The sequence below is a fragment of the Schistocerca cancellata genome, chromosome 4 (genome assembly GCF_023864275.1).
Source record: "Schistocerca cancellata isolate TAMUIC-IGC-003103 chromosome 4, iqSchCanc2.1, whole genome shotgun sequence".
NCBI classification, from domain to species: domain Eukaryota; kingdom Metazoa; phylum Arthropoda; class Insecta; order Orthoptera; family Acrididae; genus Schistocerca; species Schistocerca cancellata.
In genome coordinates, this window is record NC_064629.1 from 433,238,546 (window position 1) to 433,262,611 (window position 24,066).

Below are 24,066 nucleotides of genomic sequence, written 5' to 3' on the forward strand. Positions count from 1 at the left end.
GTGAACCGTATCTGCAGTTGACGGACTTTGAGCGAGGGCGTATAGTGGGCATGCGGGAGGCCGGGTGGACGTACCGCCGAATTGCTCAACACGTGGGGCGCGAGGTCTCCACAGTACATCGATGTTGTCGCCAGTGGTCGGCGGAAGGTGCACGTGCCCGTCGACCTGGGACCGGACCGCAGCGACGCACGGATGCACGCCAAGACCGTAGGATCCTACGCAGTGCCGTAGGGGACCGCACCGCCACTTCCCAGCAAATTAGGGACACTGTTGCTCCTGGGGTATCGGCGAGGACCATTCGCAACCGTCTCCATGAAGCTGGGCTACGGTCCCGCACACCGTTAGGCCGTCTTCCGCTCACGCCCCAACATCGTGCAGCCCGCCTCCAGTGGTGTCGCGACAGGCGTGAATGGAGGGACGAATGGAGACGTGTCGTCTTCAGCGATGAGAGTCGCTTCTGCCTTGGTGCCAATGATGGTCGTATGCGTGTTTGGCGCCGTGCAGGTGAGCGCCACAATCAGGACTGCATACGACCGAGGCACACAGGGCCAACACCCGGCATCATGGTGTGGGGAGCGATCTCCTACACTGGCCGTACACCACTGGTGATCGTCGAGGGGACACTGAATAGTGCACGGTACATCCAAACCGTCATCGAACCCATCGTTCTACCATTCCTAGACCGGCAAGGGAACTTGCTGTTCCAACAGGACAATGCACGTCCGCATGTATCCCGTGCCACCCAACGTGCTCTAGAAGGTGTAAGTCAACTACCCTGGCCAGCAAGATCTCCGGATCTGTCCCCCATTGAGCATGTTTGGGACTGGATGAAGCGTCGTCTCACGCGGTCTGCACGTCCAGCACGAACGCTGGTCCAACTGAGGCGCCAGGTGGAAATGGCATGGCAAGCCGTTCCACAGGACTACATCCAGCATCTCTACGATCGTCTCCATGGGAGAATAGCAGCCTGCATTGCTGCGAAAGGTGGATATACACTGTACTAGTGCCGACATTGTGCATGCTCTGTTGCCTGTGTCTATGTGCCTGTGGTTCTGTCAGTGTGATCATGTGATGTATCTGACCCCAGGAATGTGTCAATAAAGTTTCCCCTTCCTGGGACAATGAATTCACGGTGTTCTTATTTCAATTTCCAGGAGTATATATATATATATATATATATATATATATATATATATATATATATATATAAGAATAAATTTGGGAATGAAATTAGAGGTTAGGGAGAAGAAGTAAAAATTGAGGTTTCCTGACGACATTGTAATTCTGTAAGAGAAAGCAAAGGACTTGGAAGATCTGTCTAACAGAATAATAGTGTCTCAGAAAAAGTTAAAATATTAACATCAATAAAATTAAAACATATTTTGTGGTCTGTAACCAACGGTTCCCGACAGCTCACCGAAGTTACGCGCTATCGGGCTTGGCTAGCACTTGGATGGGTCAGCCACCGTTCGGGTCTGCCGAGTGCTGCTGGTAAGCGGGGTCGATCAGCCCTTGTGTGGCCAGTTGAGGACTACTTGACTGAGGAGTAGCAGATCCGGTCACGAAACCTGACAACGGCCAGGAGAGTGGTGTGCTGACCACATGCTCCCCCGTATCCGTAGCCGATGACGCCTGCGGGCTCAGGATGACACGGCGGCCGGTCGGTACCGTTGGTTCTCCGCGGCCACTTCGGACGGTATTTGTTTGTTTTGATGGGATGCAACGTAATTAAATCAGGCGAATTAGATTAGGAAATGAGAAGCTAAAAATAGTTGACGCGTTTTGCTTTTGGGCAGCTACATGACTGACGCTGCCGTAACTAGTGAGGATATAAAATGCAGACTAGCAGTAGCAAGAAAAGCATTTCTGAGAGCTGCATCAAACCAGTCTTCGAACTGTAGACCATTACAACTCAAAATACCCAATAATAGTAAATAATACTTCATTACGAACAAGGACATGGTTCAAAGTCTAAAGCTGGTCACGCACTAATGAACAACAACCAGCAGCTGCTTACTACAAGTCTCGTTTCGTTTTTGCTTGTCAGGGTAGTGTTTCATGCTTAAAAGTGTCTTGTTGCCTTTGTCATTGTTGTTACGAAATCTTTTCTCGGTATCTACTCAGAAGAAATTCATTCAGTGACTCATTTTCTTGAATGCATGAACGTCAGAGCCGAATGGGCCACGTCCCAAACATTAGTGGCAAATAAGTCTCATTACCATATCTTTTGTTCTTCGGTGCTGTATCCTAGACACAGAGAAGGAACCAGATCTTCGTTTCATAATAACAGTATTCTTGTAAAACTTTCTCATAAAGACTCTTATTCAGTATTCCTGGGCAGTGCTTATGAAGAGTTACCAAGTAGCTAGCTCATCCTTGAAGAAGTGTCTCGGTAGAGATTAACGTATGTGTAGTCCCGACTTTGTAGGTGTATACTGTGTGAACCAGAACTACGCGGAATAATTTCGGACGTTGTTCGGGGATATTTTCTGAGTCATTTGGTTACAGGGTAATAATGTAATTATGATTTATTCGGTTTGTTACTCCATTTACATTTGTTTTGGTGAAAATACCTTAGCAGCAGTTGTTGCATAAACGTATTTGGCAATAATATTTTCATCATTTACCGCTGTGAGAAGAAATGAAGCACATTTTAGAACCTTAATAATTGCTGCATTAGAAAAAAGTACTGTCATGCCATTAAAATACGTAAAACTGAAAATTCAATTCTTGGGTTTAAGAAGACTTACACATTTTGAAGCCCGTGTAGTGATAGGTTTTCATTTGGCGATAAACGGCAGCATTCCCTGTATGTTTCCGGTCCTTTATATCCATAACAGTTCTTTTATGATTCTGAAGGTGACCAAAAGAAGTAATCCACAACCTCATTGGAAGGCTAAGGCGCAGAGTGGACGTTGGGCTGCTTTCGTGTATGCGTCATACGGCCTTGGACTGCCGACAGTATCGATCAGCGAGTAATCGACACAGAGAAGTGGTAATTATCTTTCGGGTCAAGTGCCGCACCTTCCATCTGGTCCAGGTTGGCCGCCAAGTGCGAAATACTGCCACCCTCATAGCTATCACTTTCAAAGTGAAACGTGAACGATTTAACAATTATGACATTGCGAGCATGTGGACAGGCTGACAGCGGTACAGTGCGTCAAACAACCTATATCCGTATTGAATTGGGGCGTGGTTATATTTCAGGTGGTTCGAATTTTCGGAAATGAGTCATGACACCTGGTTCACCAAGTATGAAGGCCGATCGTGACATACTGAGACTGGTCTCTGTCACCACACTCATTTAGTTCGCTGTTTCAGTGTTTGTAACACCTTCTTCGAAGTGCTCCCCATCTGCCATAACGTGCGTTTTGCTACATTTTACACAATTCACCGACACATGATACAGCTTGCATTTCTTGACCACTGCCCTAATGGATTCAGCTCGAAATTTACGGAAACATGCCATTACTTATATGCATGCAGAAGTATTAAGTGGGAAATTATGGCTGTAAAGCGGATGTGGCTAAGCTCGAACAGAATAACGTAGCCCATACCCAAAAACGCATTCTAGTTTTCAGCATTTGGCGATCCCATCCCTTTCTTCCAAAGGGACGCCCGCTCTTTTCACTGCCGCCTGCTGACTCGCCCACTTGGGAATTTATCGTTGCTATCTCTTTACTACACAGCATAGCACAGCAGTGCTCACGCAACATCGGTGCAGCGAAAGTTCTTCATAATCAGCCCCATGCCATTATATGCAATAACATGAAATTTTCGTGGGAAGAGGCAAACGAGAAAGCAAAAATCTCACTAAAAACTGTGCATGAGAAGTTTGTGGGAACTACTAGGTATTTCAGTGGCACAATAAAGAGAAAAAAAACTGGAAAGGGAAAACGTGGCTGCAAGTACTTCCAAGGACGTCAATATTTCTCAAGGTCAATCCTTCCAAGACCAAGAAAGTAACTATAGAAAAAACAATTTGCAGCTTCCACCGTCACTATGTATGATCATCCTGTGCAGTTCACTAACACCACCGCTAAACTGTAAACTAACACGGAAAACCCCACGTACTGACTGTAGAATAAAAACCTCATAGCAGGCTCTAACTACTAAATAGACAAACATCAGGATTGCATCCTCCCATCACACTCAACCCTTTGAAAACTTTACTCCGAACTGTCGTCTTTTATGCCAGTGTCGCCTGAATTTCCTCTCCACCAAAAGTCTGTAACTACTACCAGCCGTCCGCAGCTCGTGGTCGTGCGGTAGCGCTCTCGCTTCCCACCCTCGGGTTCCCGGGTTCGATTCCCGGCGGGGTCAGGGATTTTCTCTGCCTCGTGATGACTGGGTGTTGTGTGATGTCCTTAGGTTAGTTAGGTTTAAGTAGTTCTAAGTTCTAGGGGACTGATGACCATAGATGTTAAGTCCCATAGTGCTCAGAGCCATTTGAACCATACTACCAGCTTCCTCGAACGCCATATATCTGTCCACCCTCCCCCCTTCCCCTATCCCAAACTAAATTTCTCGCATATTTGACACCAGCCACCCAGTTATTTCATCACTCGTTACCAACCATCGTAGTTTGCTGCGCTTGTAACAGCATATACTCCAGCCGTACCCATACAGTCACGAAATTCGCCCAGAAGCAAAGTGAAGAAACAGGTAGAAGATGGGAATTTAAGGAGATGGGACCTGGATAAACTGAAAGGACCAGAGGTTGTAGGGAGTTTCAGAGAGAGCATTAGGGAACGATTGACAAGAACAGGGGAAAGAAATACAGTAGAAGAAGAGTGGGTAGATCTCAGAGATGAAATAGTGAAGCAAGCGGAGGATCAAGTAGGTAAAAAGACGAGGGCTAGTAGAAATCCTTGGGTAATAGAGGAGATATTGAATTTAATTGAAGAAAGGAGAAAATATAAAATGCAGTAAATGAAGCAGGCAAAAAGGAATACAAACGTCTCATTAATGAGATCGACAGAAAGTGCAAAATGGCTAAGCAGGGATGGCTAGAGAAAAAATGCAAGGATGTAGAGGCATATATCACTTGGGGTAAGATAGACACTGCCAACAGGAAAATTAAAGAGACCTTTGGAGAAAAGAGAACCACTTGTATAAATATCAAGGTCTCAGATGGAAAACCAGTTCTAAGCAAAGAAGGGAAAGCAGAAAGGTGGAAGGAGTACACAGAGGGTGTAGACAATGTCAATGTACTAGAGGGCAATATTATGGAAATGGAGGAGGACGTAGGTGACGATGAAATGGGACATATGATACTGCGCGAAGAATTTGACAGAGCACTGAAAGACCTAAGTCGAAACAAGGCCCCGGGAGCAGAAAACATTTCATTAGAGCTACTAATAGCTTTGACAGAGCCTGCCCTGACAAAATTCTACCATCTGGTGAGCAAGATGTATGAGAAAGCCAAAATACCCTCAGACTTCAAGAACAATATAATAATTCCAATCCCAAAGGAATCAGGTGTTGATAGGTGTAAAAATTTCCGGATTATCAGTTTAATAAGTCACCGCTACAAAATACTGACACGAATTCTTTAGGGACGAATGGAAAAACTGGTAGAAACCGACCTTCGGGAAGATCAGTTTGGATTCCGTAGAAATTTTGGAAGACGTGAGGCAATCCTAGGACTTAGCTTAGAAAATAGATTAAGGAAAGGCAAACCTACGTTTCTAGCATTTGTAGACTTAGAGAAAGCTTTTGACAATGTTGACTGGAATACTCTCTTTGAAATTCTGAAGGTAACCGGGGGTAAAATATACGGAGCGAAAGGCTATTTACAATTTGTACAGGAACCAGATGGCAGTTATAAGAGTTGAGTGCATGAACGAGAAGCAGTGGTTGAGAAGGGAGTGAGACAGGGTTATAGCCTATCCCCGATGTTATTCTATCTGTATATTGAGCATCATGGTGAGCTGCATCAAACCAGTCTCTGGGCTGAAGACCACAACAACAACAACTTCAGTCTGTACTTACTGCAGCTTTTCATAACATCTACGACCTTGATATGAGAACAAAATTAAGATCGCTCACAACTGATTTTACCGCATTACGTCTACTCTGTGGTATGCAAAATACAAGCAGAGCTTACAACAAAAGGCAGCTATCAAGCAAATGCTCCCACAGAGCTGTCGTCTCGGTGCCTGCATTACGAGTAATCACCTGTAAAGAGGTGTGTATTCTTAATACCAGCAACTTTCGTTTTATCTGCAGAGTAATCGAAAAACATGTGTATTATTAATTTAACTCTGTAGAACTAAAGTCGCTTGAAACAACAAAAAACTTTAATAAAAATACAGAAGTCATATTTGAATAATGCGCCCAATGACTACAGCCATGGCTATCGAATGGGAAAAGACGGGCCTACTATTCTGCGAGGAAAGCGCCATGACTCGTTTGGAATTAGTATCGCGGGAAAATGATGAACCGAAGTAGGCCTACAAAGTACAAGTTTTAGGTGGTTTTTCACACTAGCGAAAGTGAACGCATCGAGCCAGCCGCCGCATCCTCTACAGATACATACCCGTAACCGTGACAAAAGCCTTTGAGCGTGTCTGGAAGACGGGTAAATGAAGTGTTGTGCAAGGCGCCCGCTATCTCCCCAACAGCATCTGAAACACAGATAAGGACAGGGACGGCGCAACGACACACAAACAGCAGGCGTGGGCCGAGATAACTGGGCTAGCGGCTCACGTAAAATGGGGCGACGAGGCGCAGCGGCAGACAATCCCAATTCTGATATTCAGCAGTTTTCTTAGGTTCAAATGGCTCAAATGGCTCTGAGCACTATGGGACTTAACATCTTAGGTCAGCAGTCCCCTAGAACTTAGAACTAATTAAACCTAACTAACCTAAGGACATCACACACATCCATGCCCGAGGCAGGATTGGAACCTGCGACCGTAGCAGTCCCACGGTTCCAGACTGCAGCGCCTAGAACCGCACGGCCACCACGGCCGGCTTTTCTTAGGTCTCTACAGACAATGCTTAGGGCAGTTCCTTTAAGCAGATCACTTTAGATTCGTCCCCCCCAATCAATCCTACCCCCCCCCCCCCCCCCCCACCCTCCACGTCCCCGTCCCCGTTCACATACACAGAGGACTCCTCTACCTCATCCTCACATTTCCTTTTTCGATAGGAAATGTCTCCCGCTGATAAAGAGATCAAAGTCGGCAAGGCGTTAGGTCTTACAAAGAAATTAATTTAATGTTGAAAGGCTTTGCCGTGCAAACACATGAATTTTTCTATGAAATTGAACTCAACCTGGTACTGCTCGCGTAAGTCGTGTTTATATGCCAGTCGGTTACATGGAATCATCGTACGAAGATGGGTCGACGTGGAGACGTGACAAAATGGCATTAAGGGATCCCTCGCAAACGGCCATTGCTCACAGCGGCACATGAATTTTTACGCCTTCAGTGGGCCAAACGTTAACCTTCCTTTCTTAACGTAGCATTATTTTACACAAGTGGTAACGTGGGTCCAGTGGATCCCCATGATGTGTTAATGCTGCTAGATACGTATAATATTTAATACAAAATAATGAAGAGGCAACCATATAAATTATGAAATTGAATGAATTACGTTTATTTCAAGAAATAATGCATTTTGTTACATTAGAAAACAGGTAATGCCTACCGTTATGTTTACACAATAAAAACTGAACATTCAATGATTCAACAGTTTCCTTCTGATGTAAATGTCGTGTGACTAGGGCCTCCTGTCATGTACGCCGTTCGCCGGGTGCAAGTCTTTCGATTTGACGCCGCTTCGGCGACCTGCGCGTCGATGGGGATGAAATGATGATGATTAGGACAACACAACACACAATCCCTGAACAGAGGAAATCTCCAAGTCAGCCGGGAATCGAACCCGGACCTTTTTTTTTAAATCTCATTTTGCTCTATATTGTTCGTTGAATTTGTCTGGGACGGACGTCCGATGATAACCGTTCAGGGTTTTCATTGATCCGTTCACTCAGCTTTTTTTATAACAGAGGGTAACTACCCCTCTGACCGAACACACTGAGCTACCGTGCCGGCGTCCCTTAGGATTGACATTCTGTCGGGCTGACCACTCAGCTACCGGGGGCGGACTTCTTCTGATGACACCCATCACAGACTGTAAGCAAATGTTTCATGCATATATGTTTTCCACACTGATGACAAGTAATTCGAGTTTTTACGTCCTTATTTCTAGCGCAGGTGACGCACCTCCTCTTCGCAGCTGGCACTTCTTCTTTTGCTAGTTTGTCATTGACTTTTTTTTCTGCCTTTTGGCGAATTTCTCTGGGTAAGCTATCTATTATTGTCCTCATCCTTGCACCAAGCAGAATTCAATTTCCCAAAGAAAATCCTCTATGCGAATTTCTTTTCAGGTTTATTGCTTATAAAAATTGCAAGGCTACTGGTTCTAGCTAGATCAATCATGCGAAAGAATGTCGTCAGAGGCCATGAATTGCACTTTCTTGCAGCTGAGTATGTGGCACACAACTTGTCCATTACATCAACATCCACGTTTGTGTCGCTGAAGAATATTATTATATTTTGTTTCTTGTTTTCACGGGAGGTAGGGTAAACTGACGTATCTTCAAGATGAACAGAAGAAATTAATAGTGCATTTGTATTCTTCTTTAGGGCATATGAGAGTAAAGTAAAATAATTTTAAAAGGCAAACATCGTTGTTTTCACATCTCTCTTCTTAGCCACAAATTGGGGAGGCTCGCTTGTTCTTCGTCAGCGCGCCGACGAATGTGAGGTTTTCCTCCAACAATCTTTGGACAGTAGGCATACTAGAAAACCAGTTATCTCCAGTTGTGTTCCTACGTGTACCAATCAACGGTTCTACCAGCCTCCTAACCACATCAGCTGCAGAGGTGGACAATTTGTATGGGACATCATGTTGATTTTCAACGTAAATCCGCATGGAAATGGTGTACGAAGTTTTTGCATCTGCTAGAGAGAAGATTTTGAGGCAATACGTGGCCAGTTTGCTTGGCAAATACTGTCGAAAGCTACAGCAATCTCTGAATGAAACGAGCTGCTCATTTACTGTCAAATATTCAGAAGGTACGTAACTGGCTCTGCAGTTTTATATGAAATGTTCAAATATAAACCGAACCGGTGCCAGTTTGTCTTGTTGTTTACGTTGTGTTCGAATGTTTATGCCATCGAACCCCACGTACCCCAGGAGTAACTGGAAGCGGTTCAAAGTGATTGTTGTTGCAAAAACTTTAATTTCCATTCCCTCTATATTCCACAAGTCAGGCAAGTTTCGGCGACCTGAACGAGTGGATCCTGCTAAAATTAGAAGCCCAATGACAGCTTTTACTTCAGTATCATCAGGCAAATATTCAGTCCCGTCACTCTTATTCTTTTCCTTGTCTTTATCAATTTTTACGTTTGTACTGACTGTAATAGCCCTAATAAGTGTGGTAGCTATTAGCGCAGAGAAACAATCATTGGGGGATTTACAAGTCTTTGCCGATCCCTTTACTCCAGGACTGTGACACTGTGATTGGCAGGAGCCTTCGTCCATTTTGTACTCTGGTCGTTACCTATGAAAAAATTAGACAGGTCTGAATCTGCAGCATCTGAATCACTTGTGGTATTACTCTCAGACTCGATATAGTAGCCTGACAAGGAATCAGAAGACAGTCCATCTAGAGAGGTATCTTCATCTGAAACCTTCTCAATGAAGCAACTGGAAGCGTCTTCTTCCATCACCTGTTACAAAAATAAAATCAATTAATGAGCATTCCAAATTCAAAAACTTAAAACTGGCAGGGAAGCATGGGTACGCGAATTTATACCTACTTGTCCGGCACTGTCTTGTAACGAAAGCGTTAACGTGGAGAGTCTAGGAAATCCCCAGCCACTAAATAACTGTCAAACGCTAACAACAATGCGCAACACACGAATGAAAAACTGGTGATGCGAAGTAAACCGATGTGTGAGAGGATTGTTAGACGGCAGGCAGTGTTGCCAACTCTTTTCATATAAATTAGCTAAACTAAATGTGCTGGGGGTCTGTCGGATCACATGTTAACAATTAAAGGTTAAAGAATTTGACAGTAGCTGAGTAAAGGCGTGTAGATTGATCCGACGAGCGACATTTTGCCTTTCTTCAAATGATACAAGACGTCGAGTGCACTGAAAACCCAATGGTGAGTCTAACCTGGGCTATGTAGAGAGTGTAGTTTAGGCTCAAGATGGTTCTGTAATGTTTTGGGGTTCCGTCTACTCCTTCTGGTTACCGTGAACACGAACCAGGATGATTATTTCAACTTTCTCACAAAGCGTTGCCCTTTTGTACATCTTCATGATGTACTGTGGACAGTTCTGTCTTCGTTGATGAAATCACCTGTCTTCACATATACGCTACTGGTTTCAAAAATGGTTCAAATGGCTCTGAGCACTATGGGACTCAACTTCTGAGGTCATTAGTCCCCTAGAACTTAGAGCTAGTTAAACCTAACTAACCTAAGGACATCACACACATCCATGCCCGAGGCAGGATTCGAACCTGCGACCGTAGCGGTCTCACTGTTTCAGACTGCAGCGCCTAGAACCGCACGGCCACTTGGCCGGCACGCTAGTGGTTTGACGAACACTCAGGCCCCTATTGTACCTCGAATGGGCCTCCTAAGTCACCCGATCAGAATCCCATAAAAAATTCGCCGGACTATTTGGAACAGTGGGTGACGCGTAGCGCTCAACATCTCCGCAATTTGGTAGCCCTGTCATTAATGAGTGGCTGCAGCCCGAGGGGTAGTTGGAATAGATCGAGGTCCGGTGGAGTGGCCACCAAATTCCCAGGATTTAAGTCCATTCTAAGGCAGTTGAGTATCCGAGGATGATCAGGAACCTTAACACACTTCCTACAGCTCAGGGAGCGGACTGTTAATATTTCTGCTCGCATTCAGGCACATGTGTTCGATGAAGTCAGTGAGGAATGGATGGATCGGGTAACGAGATGTTCAGAACGTGCTCGGTAACATGTCGAGCATATTATGCAGCCTTTATGTGTTATCACCAAAATTTTCGTCGCTTTGTACAAAATACGACGTTACTCGAGACTGAAGCTATGTTCAAATGAAAGAAGCCATGTTTTTGCTCGTGCTGTTCTCTGTTTGATATGTCGCATGCTCCAGGTTTCATTTGAAAATTCAAATAACAACAAAGATGGCGGCTTCCAAAATGACCATCATGTTGGTAATAGAGCCACGCAGCCCACCTCCCCCTTCCGTTTCTTAGTAGCAGACTTTAAATTTCTGTTTACCTAGCTGTTCTTGTTGTTTCGGAAGTTCCGCACCTTTGGACCACCTGAACTGTTGGACTGCACGATGCACGGATTCTAGAAGAGACTCGTTGATCTCAATTACTGAGTCGTACTGTTCGGTACAGTTAACACAGTGCAACGCCTACGAGTAGTCACGCAGAAAGTGCTGAGGAACAGGGAAGGAAACGGGATTTCAAGTTGTGGCGGTAGCAACTCACGTTTGACTCACCGATCCCTCGAATAAAAAACAGTGCCCCGTAGTTGGAAGAAAGGACAGATCTTGCCCATTTACCGGAACAATAGTGGAAGTGATCCACAAAACTACCGTCCAGTATCCTTGACATCGATTTGTTGTAGGGCCTTAGAAGATATTCTGAGCTCAAATACGTATAATGAGGTATCTCGAACAGAATGACCTTCTCCATGCTGACCAGAGAGGATTCTGAAAAAATGGATCACGTGAAACCCAACTCGCACCTTTCTCACATGACATACTGAAAGATTTGGATCAAGACAGTTAGGTAGATGCAATATATTTTGATTTCTGAAAAGCATTTGTTTCAGTACCACATCTACGTTTATTACCAAAAGTACAAGCGTATGTGATATCGAGTAAAATTTGCGACTAGATTGAGGATTTTTTGGTCGGAAGGACGCTACAGGTTATCTTGGATGGAGAATCAGGGCCCCAGGGAATTGTATTGGGGCCCTAGCTGTTCATGATGTACCTGGTGATCAAAAAGTCAGTATACATATGAAAACTTAATAAACTACGGAAAAATGTAGATAGAGAGGTAAAAATTGACACACATGCTTGGAATGACATGAGGTTTTATTAGAACAAAAAAAAACAAAGTTCACAAAATGCCTGACAGATGGCGCTGGACAGCAAAACGTCAGTGACTGCGCATGACAATCGTGTATAAAACGAGCTGTATTGAGAGAGAGAATCAGATGCGCCAGCAGCCCCAGCATGTTGAAGTTACCTGAAAAGGCGCTTTTAGTGAAGCTGTATTATCAGAATGGGGAATGTGCTAGTTCAGTGTTACGATCCTATTGCCATAGGAAGGGGATTGGAACGGGTAAAGGTCCGTTGACAAATGCAGCTGTGGCGAGAATGATTTCGAAGCCACAGGTTGTTTAGACGATAGACCCCGTAGTGGCCGACCGAGCACAAAGCGTAATGCTGCTGAGACAGTTCAGGAAGAAATGGAGACTATAGCGGGTTCGTCTATGCACGAGGAAGTCAGCGCTCGTGCAGTCGCACGTCGCACCGGCATTCCGTACACTACTGTTTGGTTGGCACTTAGGGGTACCTTCCGATGCTGTCCGTACAAAATCCATCGGCATCATGAACTGTTACTTGTTTAGTGAAGCGGAGGGCATTTGCGGTGTGGGCGTTTCAAAAGATGGCGGAAGATGACGATTGGTTGAGTAACGTGTTGTGGGCCGACGAAGCTCATTTCACGCTCCGAGGGTGTGTCAACGCCCACAACTGCAGAATTTGGGCTACCGAAAATCGTAGAACTTTCGTGGAAACTCCATTGCACGACGAGAAAGTCACGGTATGGGTTGGATTTTTCACATCTACCGTTATCGGGCCTTTTTACTTCGAGAAAATGCGTGATTCTGGTTTTGTAACTGCTACCGTGACGGATGAGAGGTACGCCGATATGTTACAGAATCGCATCATCCACAGTCTGACTGATAAACACCTGCTGGAACGTACGATGTTTATGCAGGATGGCGCTCCACCCCATACTGCTAGACGCGTGAAAGGTCTCTTGCGCGCGTCGTTTGGTGATGATCGTGTGCTCAGCCGCCACTTTCGTCATGCTTGGCCTCCCAGGTCCCCAGACATCTGTCCGTGCGATTATTGGCTTTGGGGTTACCTGAAGTCGCAAGTGTATCGTGATCGACCGACATTGCTAGGGATGCTGAAAGACAACATCCGACGCCAATGCCTCACCATAACTCCGGACATGCTTTACAGTGCTGTTCACAACACTATTCCTCGACTACAGCTATTGTTGAGGAATGATGGTGGACACATTGAGCATTTCCTGTAAAGAACATCATCTTCGCTTTGTCTTACTTTGTTATGCTAATTATTGCTATTCTGATCAGATGAAGCGCCATCTGTCGGACATTATTTGAACTTTTGTATTTTTTTGGTTCTAATAAAACCCCATGTCATTCTAAGCATGTGTGTCAATTTGTACCTCTCTATCTACATTATTCCGTGGTTTATTCAGTTTTCAAATTTATACTGACTTTTTGATCACCCGGTATATTAATGACCTTGCAGACATTAATTGTAACCTCAGGCTTTTGCTGATGATGCAGTTGTCTGTAATTACAGTCTGAAAGAAGCCGCATAAATATTCAGTCAGCTGTTGATAAGATTTCAAAGTGATGCAAAGATTGGCGACTTATTTTAAATGTTCATAGATGTAAAACTGTGTACTTCACAAAACGAAAAAGCGTTCATTATGAGCGGATCACAACTGGAATCAGTCAACTCACACAAGTACCTGGGTGTAACATTTTGGAGGGATATGAAATTGAATGATCACATAGGCTCAGTCATGGGTGAAGCAGATAGTAAATTTCAGTTTATTGATACAATACTGTGGAAATCCAATCAGTCTACGAAGGAGATTGCTTGCAAATCACTCGTGCGACCCATCCTAGAAAATCGCTCAAGTGTGTGGGTTCCGTAAAAAATCGGGCTAACAGGGGATTTTGGAAGTATACAGACAAGGGCAACACGAATGGTCACAGGTTTGTTATCTATGTAAACTACTGCGAGAAAGCCGACCTGTGTGGCCGTGCGGTTCTAGGCGCGTCAGTCTGGAGCCGCGTGACCGCTACGGTCGCAGGTTCGAATCCTGCCTCGGGCATGGATGTGTGTGATGTCCTTAGGTTAGTTAGGTTTAAGGGGCTCCGGAACGCCCTATACTTGCAATGTTAAAATAACGCTTATAAATTACATCTTTCCTCACAAAGTATTTGAGGTAGGAAGTTGAACTTTTTACAGATTATTTATTGGAATATGGGCTACAATTTAACACAGGGATTTTACAAAATTTTAGTTCAGTTATTAAAGATGATTTTTTTCAATTGTAATGAAAATTCACAACATTTTTTTGCAATTTTTTATTTATATATTCAAAAATATACAGTTTTTTGGAAAAAGGCTGTGTTAAATTATGCAGAAGGTACTGTGTAACATTTACTGGAAGTTTGAAACAAATATGTTTGGAAAATCCTTAGAAAACATGTAATTAGTATGAGAAAATAAAAGTTTTGGGAATCGAGCGACAAAGATTGGATTAACTTTTTAGTGCATTCCAGGTCCATAGGATGGATTATCTTCATCCTCTGCAAACTCCTCCTCCAGCTTCCTCTTGTTCCTCCTCCTGTTTACTCTTGCTTGTATTTCTAGACTCTTTACAGCCCTGTCTGCAGCCCGAAGGCGTTCCTTGTCTAAAGCAAGCATCGCTCGTACCATGTTAGAACCTATCTTCATTCCCATATTTCTAAATACCTTGCACCTTACAATGTTGCCATCATTGAAAGTCGCAACAGCAACTTTACTTTTACTCATTATTATACTTCAACAAAACAGAGACTCAAGAAACAGAATTAATTACGAATATTTTCGAGATAACGACAGAGTAAATAAACATGAAACAATCGACAGTCACACCAGCGATATATATTGAACCATCACAGGTTAGCCACAACACATACTTTATCTCTCATCACTAAAATGTACCTGATGAACACGGACGTTAATAATAACACCATTTGACAGCAGTTTAACAGCGCCACAGTGGGTCACGCCCATGTAGAACACATTTCAAAAAAAATTTAAAAATAGTTGTAGTCTTCGGAATTGAATAAATTATATATCTATTAAAAGGTAATAGTCTGCAGATTCAGAAAACGCAAAAAAGTAAAAATTGAACTTTTCATGATTTTGAGCCTTTCCGGAGCCCCTTAAGTAGTTCTAAGTTCTAGGGGACTGATGACCACAGATGTTGAGTCCCATAGTGCTCAGAGCCATTTATTGCGAGAAAGCCCACATCTTAAGTTTCAAGAACTGGCTTTAAATTATGATTCCAAGAATATGCTACAATCCCCTACATGTCGCTCTCGAAGGGGTCGTGAGAACAAGATGAGATTAATTACAGCACGCACTGAGGCATTTCGACGATTATTCTTCCCGCGCTCCATGTGAGACTGGAACAGGTGTAAACCACACTAACTGCTGCAATGGAACGTAACATCTGCCATGCACTTCTCAGTGGTTTACAGAGTATAGATGTAGATGACTCAATATAAGGAAGGAAGGGTTATGTCTGACATGTGACTGAACTCTTGCAAGGAAATTCAACGGCTGTGAAGGATGGCTGTAAGATTTCGTGGCAATTTGAAGCCGTGAGTTTAGTCGAGAACAGCAAAAATCTCTGACTACGCCAGCCACGCTCATTTGGTACGGTTTCCAAGTACAGCTCATGTTAACCACTTACAATTTACATTTATGTCAAAGTTGGGAAAACAAAAGAACTCGGAGGCAACGTTCTTTATGGAAACGAGATAGATGTACATGGAGCGTCCACTAACCTTCTATCAGAAGTCGCATAGCGAATCCTACAAAAATCATATAAGAGAAAGCAACGCAACAGCTTGCAAAATCTGTTACAACTTTGTAACAACAGTTATGCTAGATCACCGAAGAGGCGTGTGAAAAAAAGAGCTTTATACGCGATTGGGAAGTACCAAAGTAGTGAAATATTACCGAATAAACACTTATACATCGCACAAAAATGTTCAAATGTGTGTGAATTCCTAAGGGACCAAAGTGTTGAGGTCATCGGTCCCTAGACTTATACACTACTTAAACTAACTTATGCTAACAAGGGAACCTCCCCATCGCACCCCCCTCAGATTTAGTTATAAGTTGGCACAGTGGATAGTCCTTGAAAAACTGAACACATATCAGTCGAGAATACAGGAAGAAGTTGTGTGGAACTATGAAAAAATAAGCAAAATATACAAACTGAGTAGTCCATGTGTAAGACAGGCAACATTAAGGAAGTTGTGAGCTCAGCAGTGCCGTGGTGTGGTGGTTAGCGTGAACAGCTGCGGAACGAGAGGTCCTTGGTTCAAGTCTTCCCTCGAATGAAAAAGTTTATTTTTGCAAAGTTATGATCTGTCCGTTCGTTCATTGACGTCTCTGTTCACTGTAATAAGTTTAGTGTCTGTGTTTTGCGACCGCACCGCTAAACCGTGCGATTAGTAGACGAAAGGACGTGCTTCTCCAATAGGAACCGAAAACATTTGATCGCAAGGTCATAGGTCAACCGATTCCTCCACAGAAAAACACGTCTGATATATTCTATACGACACTGGTGACGGCATGTGCGTCACATGACAGGAATATTTTGTCGACCCACCTAACTTGTACACTTGGTGAATCGGTAAAAAGATTCTTCTACCTTGCCCAATACTACGGCGCAGTTACCTCGCATCGGACGGACGGACGGACAGATAATAATTGTCTGAAAATAAAAAATTAAACTTTTCACTCGAGGGAAGACTTGAACTAAGGACCTCTCATTTCACAGCTGCTCGCGCCAACCACGAGACCACGGCGGTCTTGGGATCATATTATCCTTCATGTTGCCTATCTTGCGCATGGACTACTCAGTTTGTATATTTTGCTTTTTTTTTTTTCATAGTTCCACACAACTTCTTCCTGTTTTCACGATTGATCTGTGTTCAGTTTTTCAAGGCCTATCCACTGTGCCAACTTATAACTAAATCTGAGGGGGGTGCGATGGGGAGGTTCCCTCGTAAGAACAACACACACACACCCATCCCCGAGGTAGAGGGGGGAGGGGCCGCACAATCCGTGACATGGCGCCTCTAGGCGCAAATTGAGACGCGTATAGCACTTGTGGCGCGACGCAGCGGAGCGCGCATTTTTGTGGCTTCACAGGTTCAAATGGGACCGCGCAAATTGCGACGCGACGCGACTGGGACGCGGCACGCGCTGCGCCAGGTCGCGCTGCGTAGTGTTGTGGCAGTTTCTCGTGCCGCGCGCCACGCAAGCACCGCGGCAGGGGTGAGGCAGGGAGCGGGAAGGCGGTCCTGCCGTATGTTCACTTCGGCATGGCGCATATGGGCAGGGCAGTGGAAGTATTGCCCACCCGAAAAATACGGCCTTACTGTACACTGAATCTTATTATCACTGAGTAGTGTTTCGTTTCTCGCCGTTTAAGCGCTCCATCTCTTTTCACTAGTACATAATAGTTTTCAGTTACATATATCTGTACAGTTCTTTGTTTTGTTTATTCTTTTGTCAAGAACAATGCACAGTTCAATAACTGGTGAGCCATTAGCCACTGGGATTATATCTTCTGCCTCCGCAATGTTTTCAGACCGTAAGAAGGGACAGACGATTCATCGTGCAGGTAGTGAACAAGGAAGTAAGGAATATTATAAAATCACACGATATAAAAACAAGGCAGGAAAGTAAAACAAGGTTATCTACTTGCTGCCTGTTATGCTGACGTATTTCTACGATCTGTTGCAAAAAGTCGAAAAGCCGTAATTTCGACAGATAAGACCCCTTTGTTCAAATGGCTTTGAGCACTGTGGGACTTAACTTCTGAGGTCATCAGTCCCCTAGAACTTAGAACTACTTAAACCTAACTAGGCTAACGACATCACACACATGCATGCCCGATGCAGAATTCGAGCCTGCGACCGTAGCGGTCGCTCGGTTCCGGACTGTAGCACCTAGAACCGCGCGGCCACCCCGTCCGGCAAGACCCCTTTGTGCATCTGGTAAAAAGCGTCCAAGCGTTGAAGTGCATAAGTTTCACTATCGTTACTTGCATATGGATGTAATAAGAGACTTTATATTATGTACATGTGGACATCACATTTCTACTACAAGCTAGAAACAGTCGAAAAGCAGTCACAAATAACAATGTTTTAATTGGCTCGCCGTGCTGAGAAAAAGCATTTCAGTTTTTGCATACACATTATTAGCATTAATAAACTAATTATAGAACAGACTACACAAATGAAAAAAAATGGTCGGTATTACTACGAAAGTAGGAGGATCCTGAAAGAGTGTGGTGATTAGATATATTTAATTTGTTGAAATGTATTGCTGACAAAGGTGGATGTACTTTCATGACAATGTTTTTCGATCTCCCGCTCACAAGGCACACATGGCTACCTTCCGCATTCCTTTCGCTCGCATTATGCTCAGCTGCTGACAACGCACTGGCCATTGTGTTGAGCGAGAGATCAATTGTTTATTTTTCTCAGTAACAACTATTTTATTCGCGAATCACACATTGTCAGTTTGGCAAGCCGTAAGTGAGTAACCAGCATCTGGCATGTGCCTATCATTCCGCCTGAAGGAACGCTCATCATTAATTTAATACTGCTCAGATCAGGAGAATGAATAAAATCCTGTGGTAAGTTTCTTCCAGTCGTTCAGTGTTAAAAATACGATGGATTCGTGTTTATTTTGATACTAGGACACTCTTGTTTCACTAGCTGTCGATAACTTTTAAAAAATTAGTGACTGAAAAAAAAAATATATAAAGGGAAGCATAACTACTGGTATATCGCCGTAGATAGGAAAGTTCCATGTGTTTACGAATTGGCAAAATACTCTACTACTTGTGTGCTATCATACGCCAAACTCTCGTTTCGATGTCTCGAGCGGTTTAGGAGATATGAGAGATGTGAATATTTCATTCTCGCGGGCGTCAGATCGGGAGTGAGCGCGCCACATAGGATCCATTTTCTCGAGATCGGAGGAAGATAAGACCACCTCCCAAGTCTAAAGAAAAATTCAACATGTTAGCTAAATTTCATACGCAGCAACATATGGTGTAATAAGCACTAAACGCAAAATCATAGCGACCCCTATTTTCCATTGTAAACTTTTCGAATTTTGAGTAGCGTCTTACTAAAATGTGTATACCACAAGTACAACCATTAGCGAGATTATGGACACTTCAGCACGAAGCTGACATATAACGCTACAAGCAAGGTAAAAATGAAATATTTTTAATGAATAGTTTCTGTAAAATCGTTTGAGAAAGATGACAGTGTGCTCGTGATTCGTTCCTGTCAGCGCAGAGCGTCGCCAACCTGCGCGTGCAAAATACGTATGTGTACTCGTCTCAATATGCGTTGGACGTGGAATGTGCGCGTCGCGCTGAAGTCTCGTGTCACGTCACACGTGCTATACGCGTCTCAATTTGCGCTTCGAGCGGCCACTCCACGCGGCTACATCGCACAGTTAAACGGAATGCACTGTACGTTGAGGTATACGCCATATTACTGTAACACTGTGATGCAACATTTTCACTGCAGTGGACAGCTTTTACTGGTTAATCCTGCGGTGTTTTCAATCAGTCATGAGTCTGCAAACTCATGCAGAGCATAAGGGAGTGCCCGCTGCAGTGGACCGAGTGAAAACGTCAAAGAAGCGACCATTAACAACTGTCCACTGTAGTGGACGTTGCGTACCACAGGTGTAAACACTTTTTTATAGTAAACAGAATGCATGCACACAGAGTGAGGCGCCTAACATTTTCAAAAATGGTTCAAATGGCTCTGAGAACTATGCGACTTCACATCTGAGCCGGCCGTTGTGGCCGTGCGGTTCTAGGCGCTTCAGTCTGGAACCGCGTGACCGCTACGGTCGCAGGTTCGAATCCTGCCTCGGGCATGGATGTGTGTGATGTCCTTAGTTTTGTTAGGTTTAAGTAGTTCTAAGTTCTAGGGGACTGATGATCACAGATGTTAAGTCCCATAGTGCTCAGAGCCATTTGAACCATTTTTGAACTTAACATCTGTGGTCATCAGTCCCCTAGAACTTAGAACTACTTAAACCTAACAAAACTAAGGACATCACACACATCCATGCCCGAGGCAGGATTCGAACCTGCAACCGTAGCGGTCACGCGGTTCCAGACTGAAGCGCCTAGAACCGCTCGGTCACATAGTCTGGCTCTAACATTTTCACCTCAAATATGTGCTGACCATGGAAAAGATAGAAAATAGCGGAATTCTATTTATTTTGCGTGTGTAGTGTAACAGGAAGAATACATAATTAAATTTATAGATGATCGAGGGGGGGGGGGGGATCCAAAGTGCGAAATTTAGTAAACCCGTCTGCCACTTGAAGTAGCAACATAGGTGGAACTGAGGTTGGACGACAGAGAGGACTCTGTCGTTCCATACTGTTTTATGGTTCAAATGTCTTTAAGCACTACGGGACTTAATATCTGAGGTCATCAGTCCCCTAGACTTAGAACTACTTAAACCTAACTAACGCGAAGGACACCAGATACATACATGCCCGAGGCAGGATTGGAACCTGCGACCGTAGCGGTCGCGCTGTTCCAGACTGAAGCGCCTAGAACCGCTCGTCCACAACGGGCGGCCATACTGTTTTAGCCTTGTGACAGTTCATTAATGGTAGTGGCTAGCGAGTGGTGGCGTACCAATGTCACGGCGACCCACGGAGAGGTATTTTTAATGGGTGAGAGATCTGGAGAATGTACTGGACCGGGTAACGGTCGGACACCTGTGTGGAGGTAGGTCAGGGCAGCAGGTCTTGCGCCGTCTTGTTAAATGATAACATCACGGAAACCTAGAAATAGGGCACAGACACCGACGACAACAAGTTAGAAGTGTGGCGTGCTGTCCATATTACTGGCAATGCGAGCCAGAAGTGCTCGTGTCGCGTACCTAATGGCATCCCGTAACTTCACGCCAACTGTTGGGCCCCTATGATCATAGGAATCTGGGGTACAGAATTCTCACACACTTCTAGAAGTGATTTCCGGTGATTCCGCAATTACCACCTTCTCCTTAGAAAGTGTAACACCAGACACTCGAAGATGGCGTGCGGGCTTTATTCGTTTCTGAATTGTTCTCAGTTCTATAATAATGAGCTCACTGCTTTACAGCGGATCACACGAAAGCGGAAAAAAAGCCGCTCTTGTGTGTCGTGCTTACTTTTTTCATTGCCTTCTTGCAAGCATTGATGTCTAATTGTCTACGTAGTGTATCCCAACTGTAGTGGAATCGAATTCCCCGTCGCAGTCTTTTTAACGTAATCAACAATAGCTAAAAGCAGAGCTTCCCGGAGCATTGCAGGTTTTCACAGAACGGCACGTGCAGTCGTGTGCACTGCGCTATGCAGCTTTGTTGTCTTCATCAGGATCTCATTATCACTATGCTGAACACATCACGTCACTTCATAGTGCTGAGAGGAAGCATAAGCCTCTTTACGAGGTTCGGTGGGCTAGTTTGGTGTATTACATTTATTTCACAACAAGAGAACACTTCTACCAGGCTCAGACATACAGACTCGAAATGAGGATAATGCCGTGGACTTCATTTGACCAAAGCCGGAAACAGCGATCATTTACACTTTTCAGGGCTAGCGGGGCCCAACGGGGGTCAGCAAGTGATGTGTTAAATAATAAACAATTCGTCACAGGTCGTCAGCTCGCCCCATGTCTAAGTAATTCCGAATTAGAAGGATTCGTACCTCTAGCAAGAGAAAGGGGCAGAGCGGTCAGCTTTACACTATAATGGGTCTGACCACTATGGGACTTAACATCAGAGGTCATCAGTTCCTTAGACTTACAACTACTTAAACCTAACTAATCTAAGGACATCACACACATCCATTCCTGAGGCAGGATTCGAACCTGCGATCGTAGCAGCAGCGCGGTTCCGGACTAAAGCGCCTGGAACCGCTCGGCCACAACGGCCGGAAGCTTTACACTCTCTGGGCTGCTCCCCAATAGTCTTTTCTCTTTTGAAAAACATTCACTTCCGACATCCACCTTCCGATATTCTCGATTTGGTTTCGGGAGACGAAGGCTATATAGAATAATAAAACTTGTGTTTTACGTATTTTCTTAAACCACGATACTCGTTATGTTTACTGTGCAATTTTCTACAAGTATTTGACATCTGGATGTTCACTGAATAGACACCATTATTTCTCTTATCGAAACTACACGCGACAAATTTAGTATGTTCTAACACGTGTACTTGGTAATTTGTAATGCAGTAAAGCCAAGTACTGCCAGAGCCAAAGCGGCTCCAAAATATTATAATATTAATAAATTCTGATCTCAAGAAACACTGTGGTATGCTTTTTGGCCAATGAGAGCACAAATACCAACAAATCTATCGCTCTCTGATAAAATCAGAGTTTTATTCCTGCTATAATGCAACTACATACACTACTGAACGATCCCTCAGTGTTCTAAGCAGAAAAAAAATGTTGCTTCGTTCTACGAGTATGTGGCCGCGCGGTTCTAGGCGCTACCGTCTGGAGCCGTGCGACCGCTACGGTCCTGCCTCGGGCATGGATGTGTGTGATGTCCTTGGGTTAGTTAGGTTTAATTAGTTCCAAGTTCTAGGTGACTGATCACCTCAGATGTTACGTCCCATAGTGCACAGAGCCATTTGAACCATTTCTACGAGTACAGTGAGTGAAAACAGTTCATGTCGGTTGTGCTTGCTAAGGAAAGGGTTGAAAAACCAGATTTTACTAACATGTTCATTAACAAATCTGAGCAACAGGCTCAACGATTGTTATTCCACTTAAAAGAGGAACAGGTGAAGTTCAGTGAGGTGACAAAAGTCACGGGACACCTCCTAATATCGTGTCGGACCCCCCCCCCCTCCCCCCCACATACACACACAGAAATATTGAGCTATGCTGCCCCTATGGCCGTCTATAATAGCGAAAGTGTTGGCGGAGCAGGATTTTGTGCACGAACTGACTTCTCGATTGTGTTCCAGTATTCGATGAGATTCATGTCGGGACAACTGTGTGGCCAAACCATTAGCAGGAATTGTCCAGAATGTTCTTCAAACCAGTCGCGAACAACTGTGGCCCGTTGACATGACGCACTGTCATCCAGGTAGGATTGACGGGGGACATCGAAAAAGTGCAAAGAAGGGCAGCTCGTTTCGTGCAATAGGGGTGAGAGTGTCACTGATATGATACACAGGTTGGGCTGGCAGTCACCGAAAGTAAGGCGGTTTTCTTTGCGGCGAGATCTATTTACGAAATTCCAGTCACCAACTTCCTCTTCCGAATGTGAAAATATTTTGTTGACACCCGCCTACGTAGGGAGAAATGATAGTCATAATAAACTAAACTCCTCCCGAACAGGCCATGAAGGCCCAACGGTACCGACCGGCCGCCGTGTCATCCTCAGACCACAGGCGTCACTGGATGCAGATATGGAGGGGCACGTAGTCAGCACACCGATCTCCAGGCCGTATGTCAGTTTCCGAGACCGGAGCCGCTACTTCTCAATCAAGTAGCTCCTCAGTTTGCCTCACAAGGGCTGAGTACATCCCGATCCCCACCAGCGCTCGGCAGACCGGATGGTAACCCATCCAAGTGCTATCCCAGCCCGACAGTGCTTAACTTCGGTGATCTGACGGGAACCGGTGTTACCACTGCGACAAGGCCGTTGGCGATCATCATAATAAAATAAGAGAAATTTGAGCTCGATCGGAAAGATTAAGGTGTTCCTTTTTCACACGGGCCATTCGAGAGTGGAATGGTAGAGAAGTAGTATAAAAATGGTTCGATGAACCCTCTGCCAGGCACTTAAGTGTGAATTGCACAGTAACTATGTAGATGTAGATGTAGATTGTTGTTTGTGAATATGAAGTTAA

The 24,066-nt window shown here is 44.4% G+C and overlaps 1 long non-coding RNA gene and 1 pseudogene across 1 annotated transcript in view; one reads left to right on the plus strand and one right to left on the minus strand.

Annotated features, from left to right (window-relative positions):
• LOC126185160 (uncharacterized) overlaps nucleotides 1-24,066 on the plus strand; it is a 426,511-nt gene that overhangs the window by 15,635 nt on the left and 386,810 nt on the right. The gene's annotated exons all lie outside the window — the stretch shown is intronic.
• LOC126186147 (5S ribosomal RNA) lies at nucleotides 23,746-23,863 on the minus strand (annotated as a pseudogene).